Below are 11,422 nucleotides of genomic sequence, written 5' to 3' on the forward strand. Positions count from 1 at the left end.
TGAATTTAAGGTATTGTTTTCTTTATTCAACCCGCCCGCTCTTTATTCACACAATATTTCATGACCCTGAACCCGTCTGCCCCAGAAGGTGAATGTTGAACTTTTGTTGCACACATATTCAGACGATGCTGCATACCATTTTGCGCAATAACACTGTCGGTGTGATCTACGCGTAAGCAAGCGCTAGCATAAGCTATCCTACAGCTGAGCCATGATGATGCAGGAACAAGTAGTATCCATATTCGGCTATCATGTCTCCATATTCGCTCTAGCACAGAGACATAAATCATGCATAAACAAGTCAATGCAAGCTAACTTGAGGTCACAGGAATGCTTAATATTCCTCTCTCGATTCGCAAAACCAAATCGACAATGACCCAGTAGTTTATCTTGCTCTGTTTGGACGCATATTTTGGTTTCCAAACATAGTATTTATTTTATTTAACTAGGCAAGTCAGTTAACAACAAACTCTTATTTACATTGACGCCTAGGAACAGTGGGTTAACTGCCTTAATGATTATGGCAATAGGCAGATTATGCAATAGTCATGTAAACATATTTATCTTAAACTGTGTAAAGTCAAAATCGGTGTAAACATACGTCGATTAAAACACCTGGTTTTCTGAGAAATATTTAGAATTATTAGGACACTTAAACGCCTTAATTGGCGTTCCAGTGGTCTATTTGATCTGCGCATGTGCTAGCATCAGCATGTTTGGCACGAGTGTAGTGAGTTCTGAATAACTGAATGTATGCGTTTTAGAAGTAGTTTTCGCATACAAACTTTATGTCCAAAATCAGAATCAAATATGCTTCCCAAAAATAATATGTTCGATGTGGTAGATCGTTTATTTCGATTGGCGATTTTCTGCATGTATTAGTGCCGTCTGGTAGACTGATTTCAGATGCGTCCATGTAAACAGGATTAGGAAAATCGTTATTCTTGCAAAGCATGTAAACGTTTTAATCGAACTATGTTACATGAATCTGATCATCCACAATAATCGCATTATTGTGTGCATGTAAACGTACTCATTGTTGCGGTTGGGTGGAATTGTTACAATGCAACATTGAAGCAACGATAACACTGTTGGTTATAATGCATGAAAGATTGGCGGTTTGCTGCAGCGCAACATGTAAAGGCAACTAGCAGAGCACATTCTCCCGCGAATAACGGAACAGGTAAACAATCAAATGGGTGTTCAATAAAATGCATAGTCTATTCGTAGACTCAGTTTGGCCTATTGTGCATATCAAAGAAAGCCGCAGCAACATTTCTATCTGTTGGTTATGGCTGAACAGTGGGCAAATCGAACAAATGATGGACCTTCAGGAAACCAATCGCATAGATAGCTATAGCGGCTGTTTTCAAACTATTAAGTAGCCTACTTAGCAACTAGCTATTCCGTCAACTGTAGCCTATCATATTATTGCCAAAAAAACGAATTGAATAGACTACGCAGTTGTAGTCAACCCACAGGGATGAAGGACAGTCATCACATATCTAAAAATCAAACCGCAGCCTGTAGCTCACCTCTTTGTAGGAAAAAGAGGTTTGCTAATTGCTACCCAGTGTAACATCACCACTCCATTCCACTGATAACATCTAGAGAGCATCATCACTCGCATCCATTGTGCTTGAACGCCAACAGAGCATCAATGGAGATCAAGGTGGACAATACACCGTCACTGATTTAAGCGGTAAAAACAAAATAAATATGTACGAAAACTAATAAAAAATTACATTTGGAAAAAAGTTGTTACAAATCTATATTTTCAATGGCAGTGTCTTAGTGATTGCCAAGTTAAAACCACGTTCATTGTGTTCTGCAGGAAATTATTCAATTTCTGTTTACTCTACCATGTTGCTTCAGATCTCACATACCTTCTCTCCTGACTCATGAATTGCCCTCCTCTTGTTTGGAAATCGGTTACAATCGATTTAATATAGCTAGGCTACTCAGCCATTTCCTCATCACTTTTTCCCAGGCTCCCATCGAAACTTTTTTTTACCGGAATGACCGGAAACAACCCGGAGGGCATTTTGGTAATAGTAGTTCTTGTGTAAAACCGCAAGCAGGGCATCTCAATTGGCCTAATATGGATGGTAGTCGCAAATAGAATCTGCCTCGGATTAGAAAGACTTCAATACCCAGCAAGCATTGTAAGGAAAACAGTCCAAGCGCACTGTTATAACTGTTTTCGTAATCTAAAATCATTATGATGTTCCTCAATGAAATAATGCATTGCAGCTGAACGTTACAAGACAGTATTCTTTGTTTCAGTGTCAGTGATGTTTAATTCAATACTTTCATATTTTTATCATCACAAAAGACCCAAGATATGCTGGTAACTGATCTCATAAGCTTTCAGAGCAACTTAAGCACAACTGGAGCATGGACAACTCTAAAGATAAATGTGTTTTAAGATCTTTTGATGAGTCAAGCTTGAAATCTTTTTAGCAAAAGACAAAGCTCTCGATGTACTACACTCTTATGGGGGGAAAAGGGGGTTAACTAGAACCATAAGATGTTCTACGACTGTCCATGTAGGATAACACTTTTTTGGTTCCAGATAGAACCCCTTTTGGGCTGGGTAGAGCCCTTTTTGGTATCAGGTAGAACCGTTTTATGAACTAAACGTGTTCTACCTTGAACCAAAAAAAAGGATTCTCCTACAGGGACAACTGCAGAACCTGCTTTGAACCCTTTTTCTAAGTATGTGCAGGTTTAGGCATAAATCTTACTTTATGTCGAACAAGTGTATTCTTGTTTTATATGTAACAAATATACAGAATGTTTCAAAACAACTGTAATAGCCTAACTGTTGCCATGAATAAAACAAATATATATTAAGTCAGTTTATCATATTGAAGGGAATTTTTAGATTGAAGGTACATTGGATTGAATCCGACCAAGTAGGCTACAGAATAGCTAAAGCCTGTAAACTCTCTGCAAGCTTCAACTTCAATTTACATTGGACATACAGCCTCATCTAGTGGCTGAATTGTAGTAAATCGTTTACTGCCTCCTGAACATGCTGCTTATTTTCTTGATGTTGTAGTCATACTCTAGGAATGATCTTGTGCCAGTGGCATGTGATGTGAAGGGAAGGCAAGGCAGGAAGGACTAACAGAGTATGAAACAAAGTGTTGGATCAGCTGGAAACTGCGGCAGAACAAATACACTAGTGTTTTTATTGGCCATAATAGATTTCAGAGGGAATATCTTTTGGTATAACAGAACTCATAATTTTCCATAATCACAATTTAATGTATTATTATTTTTTGCCTAAATGCCATGTGTCTTATTGGAAGGTTTATGGTAGGACACTGAATTGAAAACAGATCATACGTGGACATGTTTTTCCTTTGGTTAAAAATAAATTATTGATTTTTGTTTAACAAAGGAATGCAATGATGACTACTGAAAACAAATATTTTAATCTTTACAACATGCACATCTGATGAAATGTACTACTCCGTTGGTACTCTCTAATAGGTTCTCCACAGCTAGAACTAAATGGAGGATGTTTTTTGAATACATATTCTTGTATTTTGAAACCCGTTATGCACTTGACTAAATCATTGCCCGATCATGTGTCAACAACTTTTCCATGTAACTTTCTCAAGGAAGAAGCGTTTTTAAGTCTATTAATCTGATTCCAGCTTGATGGTTGTTCTTAGATTGAGACATTATAAAGTAATCAGGCATTGGACAGTATTACACCTCCTTAGATATGAGCATGTGCCCTTTGCTCTGATAACATTCCCACGCCTCTCTCTACCTAACAACAGCAACATTAAGGTACAGTATAGTAGAGTTAGGCTCACTACTGTATTTCTTATTTCTTCAGAACTCTGTCTGAGGTGTTGATGGAACACTGCAGCCAGATGTTTTGTCCAACATAACAAAACATGATCTGGTTCCCTGGTGTTAGAAAAACATCAGAACATAGTGAAGGCAAGAGACAGATATGTGTTGTGATAGGTTGTTTCAGGTGTTCTTGTGCTGTATCAGGTTGCCTTTGCATGTTATGAGACATTATTTCTTCCAGTGGTCCTCCTACATACTTGCACCAATAATAGTATGCAGCGAGTAGAATGGATTAGGTCATAATCTAGGCAGGAATGTCTATGTTCGGGGACCAGGCCAGCTGCAGAGATTTAATCACTGGCTGCAGCTGGATAGCAGGACAACCAGGGCTGGCTCCAGGCATAAGCAGCATAAGCGGTCGCCTAGAAGCGCTAGGGGTCCCCCGACCCAAAAACAATTGTAATTTCTCAATTTATTCTTTATATATAGAATAGTAGGTGCAATTTCAAAATGTGGATGTGCATCAGCAGTATTTCTCTTGTTATGTTAGTCACTGACAGTCACTCAATTAGCCATGCCAGCTAACAATGTTTTGATAGATACGTTAGTCTAGCCATCTATCTACTGTAAACTTGTAGTAATCGTGTCCGAATACCGACCTGACTTTCAGACTCATTGTCAGAATTTTTTTACATCTCCAGAAGTTGACTCCTTTTTGAAAGACATTGCTAATGCTACAACTACAGCTCACTAGCCACACACATAAACAACAACACTGAATGGTTGAGAGTTGGAGTGAGAGGTTACGTGATTGACTGCCTGTACGCGCCATTTGTATCAATAAATCACTATCAGAAAATGTTTTGTGGTAATTATTGATATATTTACTGTTTTATTAGCGTTTTTCAATTACCAGTGATAAATCATTCATTCCGATTCTTGCATAGATTGTAATGGGCAAATAGTATGTTTAAAATACGTTTTTGAAGGTTGTACTGATTATGATGAGCTAAACTAATTCCAGCTATGTGTGGAGCCATGTTTGTCGACATACAATGCAATCTGGGTTTCACGTAATCATCTGTCGGGACCAAAGATGCTATAACAAAATGAGGTGAGTAAGGGTTCACACATTTTTTGAGAACTTCAGAAAGTGAATGGTGAGATATGAACGATGGTAGATGAAACACCCCTTCAACATGCATACTATAAACAGACCAAACGTGTCTTCTATTGCGCGCTGAAACTAATAATCGTCGGATTACTTTCGTTTTCTAGATAGTGTTTTACTCATTTATTTCGATCAATGGTGAGCTCACCCGTGATGTGATTAATTATACATAGTAATTGCTATTAGCTAATTCATATTGTAGTGTATGTCAGCCAAGAGTTAGCAAATATGACCGCTTGTGTTCAGTTAGCGCTAGGACAAATGTAGCCTACATTTTTACGGTTTGGATGATTGTGTTATGCAATAGATACTTCTGTGATTATCTGAACATTGCATCCAAAAATAAACTGCTCAATTCTGGACATAACTTTGTAAGGACTGTGTTTGTGTAAATAGTTTCTGAAAAAAGTGTGGCCAGCTCAAATGCTGATTGTTGCGTCATTCGAACCTTGCCGTTCTAAATAAGCGTTCAAACCACACGGGTGTGATTGATGTACGCTTCAGGGACCACTGTAGAATGGTACGTGTGAAAGGGTTAAGACATGAAGGTCAGTAAATAAGGAAAGAGTTAAGAACTTTGAAAGTTTCTTAAAGTGTAGTCACAAAAACCGTCAAGTGCTATGATGAAACTGGCCCTCATGAGGACCGCTACAGGAAAGGAAGACCCAGAGTTACCTCTGCAGAGGATAACTTCATTTTCAGCCCAAATAAATGCTTCAGAGTTCAAGTAACTGTAAGGACAGACGCTGGGAGATGAGAAGCAAGTACAGGGAGTGAATATTTAATGAATAAACAGGCAGGAAACAAAACACGAACGGCGTCGGGACAAGGGACACAACGACATTAATGCTGACTCGGGAAAGAAACTGAGGAAGTGACAGATATAGGGGAGGTAATTAATAACGTGATGGAGTCCAGGTGAGTCCGATGAAGCTCTGACGCGTGTAAAGAGGGGGCCCTGGAGCAGACGTGACAGTAACAGACACATCTCAACATCAACTGCGTGAATCAGGCCTTCACAGTCGGATTGCTGCAAAGAAACCACTACTAAAGGACACCAATAATAAGAAGAGACTTGCTTGGGCCAAGAAACATGAGCAATTGACATTAGACCAGTGGAAATCTGTCCTTTGGTCTGATGAGTCCAAGTTTGAGGTTTTTGGTTCCAACTGCTGTGTCGTTGAGAGATGTGGAGTAGATGAACGGATAATCTCCACATGTGTGGTTCCCACCGTGTAGGAGGAGGTGTGAGGGTGCTTTGCTGGTGACACTGGGATTTATTTAGAATTCAAGGCACACTTAACCAGCATGGCTACCACAGCATTCTGCAGCGATACGCCATCCCATCTGGTTTGCGCTTAGTGGGACTATCATTTGTTTTTCAACAGGACAATGACCTTCAGGCTGTGTAAGGGCTATTTGACCAAGAAGGAGAGTGATGGAGTTCTGCATCAGATGACCTGGCATCCACAATCACCCGACCTCACCCCAATTGAGATGGTTGTGGATGAGTTGGACCGCAGAGTGAAAGAAAAGCAGCCAACAAGTGCTCAGCATATGTGGGAACTCCTTCAAGACTCTTAAAAAACATTCCAGGTGAAGCTGGTTGAGAGAATGTCAAGAGTTTGCAAAGCTGTCATCAAGGCAAAGGGTGGCAACTCTGAAGAATCTAAAATATATTTTGATTTGTAAAACATTTTTTGGGTTACTACATGATATGTGTTATTTCATAGTTTTGATGTTTTCACTATTATTGTACAATGTAGAAAATAGTAAAAATACAGAAAAACCCTTGAATGAGTAGGTGTGTCCAAACTTTTGACTGGTACTGTACACATTGCCGGCTGTCAAGCAGCAGAAAGGAGGCACAGATTTTGGGCTGTTTGCTATTGGAAAAGGTTTAACCCTCTGCAGAGGTGAGGAACCCTCTATGGCACGATACCATCAGAAATCCATGGGGGTATTTTACTCCCTGCTCTGCTGAGGAGTATTTTTCTCTGCTCATACAGGCGTAATAAAGCCAGAGCTCACTAATTTGTTGGACATTTATTTTAAATATGAATCATTTTTTAATTGATGCAGCACCCCTGATAAATCCCAATCTACCGCTTATGCTGGTGCAGGAGCAATCATTTTCATGTGTCTTCTTTGTCATGTCATCAATGTCTGTGAATTTGTCTGTCCATGGTGTCCGTTGTCCGTCATCTGTTGTGTCTGTTGTTTTCCCCACTCTTGTTGTCACTCCTTGGCCGGCTCCCCATCTCAAGGCGATAGATATTTTACAACATTACATGCCTTGTCATTTGCATGTTATTGTAAATAACTTTAATCATGTTGTAATAATAATGTTTTTCATTTGTTTAAATATGAGTTTTCTTGCAGACATTGGCAGTGTGAAAGTTGGTAAATTGGTTGGCAAGTACACTTGAAGTCGGATGTTTACATACACCTTAGCCAAATACATTTAAACTCAGTTTCTCACAAGTCCTGACATTTAATCAGAGTAAAAATTCCCTGTCTTAAGTCAGTTAGGATCACCACCTTATTTTAAGAATGTGAAATGTAAGAATAATTGTAGACAGAATTATTTATTTCAGCTTTACTTTCTTTCATCACATTCCCAGTGGGTCAGAAGTTTACATACACTCAATTAGTATTTGGTAGCATTGCCTTAAACCATTTAAACTTGGGTCAAACGTTTCGGGTGGCCTTCCACAAGCTTCCAACAATAAGTTGGGTGAATTTTGTCCGATTCCTCCTGACAGAGCTGGTGTAACTTAGTCAGGTTTGTAGGTCTTCTTGCTCGCACACGCTTTTTCAGTTCTGCCCACAAATTTTCTATAGGATTGAGGTCAGGGCTTTGTGATGGCCACTCCAATACCTTGACTTTGTTGTCCTTAAGCCATTTTACCACAACTTTGGAAGTATGCTTGGGGTCATTGTCCATTTGGAAGACCCATTTGCGACCAAGCTTTAACTTCCTGACTGACGTCTTGAGATGTTGCTTCAATATAATTTTCCTGCCTCATGATTCCATTTTATTTTGTGAAGTGCACCAGTCCCTCCTGCAGCAAAGCACCCCCACAACATGATGCTGCCACCCCCATGCTTCACTGTTGGGATGGTGTTCTTTGGCTTGTAAGCCTCCCCCTTTTTCCTCCAAACATAATGATGGTCATTATGGCCAAACAGTTCTATTTTTGTTTCATCAGACCAGAGGACATTGCTCCAAAAAGTACGATCTTTGTCCCCATGTGCAGTTGCAAACCGTAGTCTGGCTTTTTTATGGCGGATTTGGAGCATTGGCTTCTTCCTTGCTGAGCTGCCTTTCAGGTTATGTCGATATTGGACTTGTTTTACTGTGGATATAGATACTTTTGTACCTGTTTCCTCCAGCATCTTCACAAGGTCCTTTGCTGTTGTTCTGGGATTGATTTGCACTTTTCGCACCAAAATACGTTAATCTCTAGGAGACAGAATGCGTCTCCTTCCTGAGCAGTATGACGGCTGCGTGGTGTTTATACTTACGTATTATTGTTTGTACAGATGAACGTGGTACCTTCAGGCGTTTGGTAATTGCTTCCAAAGATGAACCAGACTTGTGGAGGTCTACAATTTTTTTCTGAGGTCTTGGCTGATTTCTTTTGATTTTCCCATGATGTCAAGCAAAGAGGCACTGAACTTTAAGGTAGGCCTTGAAATCCATTCACAGGTACACCTCCAATTGACTCCAATTATGTCAATTAGCCTATCAGAAGCTTCTAAGGCCATGACATAATTTTCTGGAATTTTCCAAGCTGTTTAGAGGCACAGTCAACTTAGTGTATGTAAACTTCTGACCCACTGGAATTGTGATACAGTGAATTATAAGTGAAATTATCTGTCTGTAAACAATTGTTGGAAAAATTACTTGTGTCATGCACAAAGTAGATGTCCTAACTGACTTGTCAAAACTATAGTTTGTTAACAAGAAATTTGTGGTGGTTGAAAAACAAGTTTTAATGACTCCAACTGTCACGTTCTGACCTTAGTTCCTTCTTTAGGTCTTTGTGTTAGGTTGGTCAGGGTGTGAGTTGGGGTGGGTAGTCTATGTTCCTTTTTATATGTTGTTATATTTCTATGTGTTTGGCCTAGTATGGTTCTCAATCAGAGGCAGGTGTCGTTCGTTGTCTCTGATTGAGAATCATACTTAGGTAGCCTGTTTTCCCCATTTTGGTTGTGGGTGATTAATTTCTGTTTAGTGTCTGTTCACCTGGCAGAACTGTTTCGTTTTCGCTTCATTGTTATTTTGTGTAGTGTTCAGTTTTTCAATTAAAATATGACGAACACTTACCACGCTGCATTTTGGTCCTCCTCTCCTTCCACCAACGAGAATCGTTACACCAACCTAAGTGTATGTAAACTTCCAATTTCAACTGTATTTAGCACAGGTAACTGTCTTGTATTGTAAGTAACGTTTTCAAGCATGTACAGTGCCTTGCGAAAGTATTCGGCCCCCTTGAACTTTGCGACCTTTTGCCACATTTCAGGCTTCAAACATAAAGATATAAAACTGTATTTTTTTGTGAAGAATCAACAACAAGTGGGACACAATCATGAAGTGGAACGACATTTATTGGATATTTCAAACTTTTTTAACAAATCAAAAACTGAAAAATTGGGCGTGCAAAATTATTCAGCCCCTTCACTTTCAGTGCAGCAAACTCTCTCCAGAAGTTCAGTGAGGATCTCTGAATGATCCAATGTTGACCTAAATGACTAATGATGATAAATACAATCCACCTGTGTGTAATCAAGTCTCCGTATAAATGCACCTGCACTGTGATAGTCTCAGAGGTCCGTTAAAAGCGCAGAGAGCATCATGAAGAACAAGGAACACACCAGGCAGGTCCGAGATACTGTTGTGAAGAAGTTTTAAAGCCGGATTTGGATACAAAAATATTTCCCAAGCTTTAAACATCCCAAGGAGCACTGTGCAAGCGATACTATTGAAATGGAAGGAGTATCAGACCACTGCAAATCTACCAAGACCTGGCCGTCCCTCTAAACTTTCAGCTCATACAAGGAGAAGACTGATCAGAGATGCAGCCAAGAGGCCCATGATCACTCTGGATGAACTGCAGAGATCTACAGCTGAGGTGGGAGACTCTGTCCATAGGACAACAATCAGTCGTATATTGCACAAATCTGGCCTTTATGGAAGAGTGGCAAGAAGAAAGCCATTTCTTAAAGATATCCATAAAAAGTGTTGTTTAAAGTTTGCCAGAAGCCACCTGGGAGACACACCAAACATGTGGAAGAAGGTGCTCTGGTCAGATGAAACCAAAATTGAACTTTTTGGCAACAATGTAAAACGTTATGTTTGGCGTAAAAGCAACACAGCTGAACACACCATCCCCACTGTCAAACATGGTGGTGGCAGCATCATGGTTTGGGCCTGCTTTTCTTCAGCAGGGACAGGGAAGATGGTTAAAATTGATGGGAAGATGGATGGAGCCAAATACAGGACCATTCTGGAAGAAAACCTGATGGAGTCTGCAAAAGACCTGCGACTGGGACGGAGATTTGTCTTCCAACAAGACAATGATCTAAAACATAAAGCAAAATCTACAATGGAATGGTTCAAAAATAAATATATGCAGGTGTTAGAATGGCCAAGTCAAAGTCCAGACCTGAATCCAATCGAGAATCTGTGGAAAGAACTGAAAACTGCTGTTCACAAATGCTCTCCATCCAACCTCACTGAGCTCGAGCTGTTTTGCAAGGAGGAATGGGAAAAAATTTCAGTCTCTCGATGTGCAAAACTGATAGAGACATACCCCAAGCGACTTACAGCTGTAATCGCAGCAAAAGGTGGCACTACAAAGTATTAACTTAAGGGGGCTGAATAATTTTGCACGCCCAATTTCAGTTTTTGATTTGTTAAAAAAGTTTGAAATATCCAATGAATGTCGTTCCACTTCATGATTGTGTCCCACTTGTTGTTGATTCTTCACAAAAAAATACAGTTTTATATCTTTATGTTTGAAGCCTGAAATGTGGCAAAAGGTCGCGAAGTTCAAGGGGGCCGAATACTTTCGCAAGGCACTGTAAATATTTGTATATTTTTTCCGAGTTTGCTTTCTGGTGAATATTTGAATGAATTGGCTGTGAATGTTCATTGCAAGTAATAAAATATTGACTGAAATTGACTGTTCATTTCCTTACTTGTCTTTAAAACCCCTTCTCCCTGTTAATTAATATTTTGTGCCCAATTACAAATCAAACTTTAGAGCAGGGTTGGTTTGGAATTGGACATCGGTTTCTAGTTAGTGTTTGCATATCTGGAGGTTCTAGATTTGTGTAAGTGATGTGGCAGAAGTGTCCGAGAGCCCATTACACAGCAGGGTGGAGTCATCACCATATTGCGACCCCTATACATGCCCCATCAGGTCA

At 39.7% G+C, this 11,422-nt stretch overlaps 1 protein-coding gene and 1 long non-coding RNA gene across 5 annotated transcripts in view; one reads left to right on the forward strand and one right to left on the reverse strand.

Annotated features, from left to right (window-relative positions):
- Positions 1-2,089, reverse strand: part of LOC110490292 (phosphatase and actin regulator 4B) — a 61,345-nt gene extending 59,256 nt beyond the window's left edge. For 3 of the 4 annotated variants that reach the window (XM_090200338.1, XM_090200320.1, XM_036949331.2), the window contains exon 1: positions 1,887-2,073. The gene's annotated coding sequence lies outside the window, so the exon portion shown is untranslated. Of the gene's footprint in view, positions 1-1,886 lie in introns of all 4 variants that reach the window. The other variant, XM_090200330.1, reaches the window with a different exon arrangement.
- A 2,734-nt stretch (positions 2,090-4,823) lies between these two features.
- LOC149985109 (uncharacterized) lies at positions 4,824-6,787 on the forward strand. Its single transcript, XR_016486761.1, has 2 exons — positions 4,824-4,930; positions 6,376-6,787. It is a non-coding gene; the product is annotated as an uncharacterized LOC149985109 (long non-coding RNA).
- Positions 6,788-11,422: the final 4,635 nt, after the last annotated feature.

Source organism: Oncorhynchus mykiss, chromosome 2 (genome assembly GCF_057628025.1).
Source record: "Oncorhynchus mykiss isolate SJ-2025 chromosome 2, ASM5762802v1, whole genome shotgun sequence".
In the NCBI taxonomy this organism is placed as follows: Eukaryota; Metazoa; Chordata; class Actinopteri; order Salmoniformes; family Salmonidae; genus Oncorhynchus; species Oncorhynchus mykiss.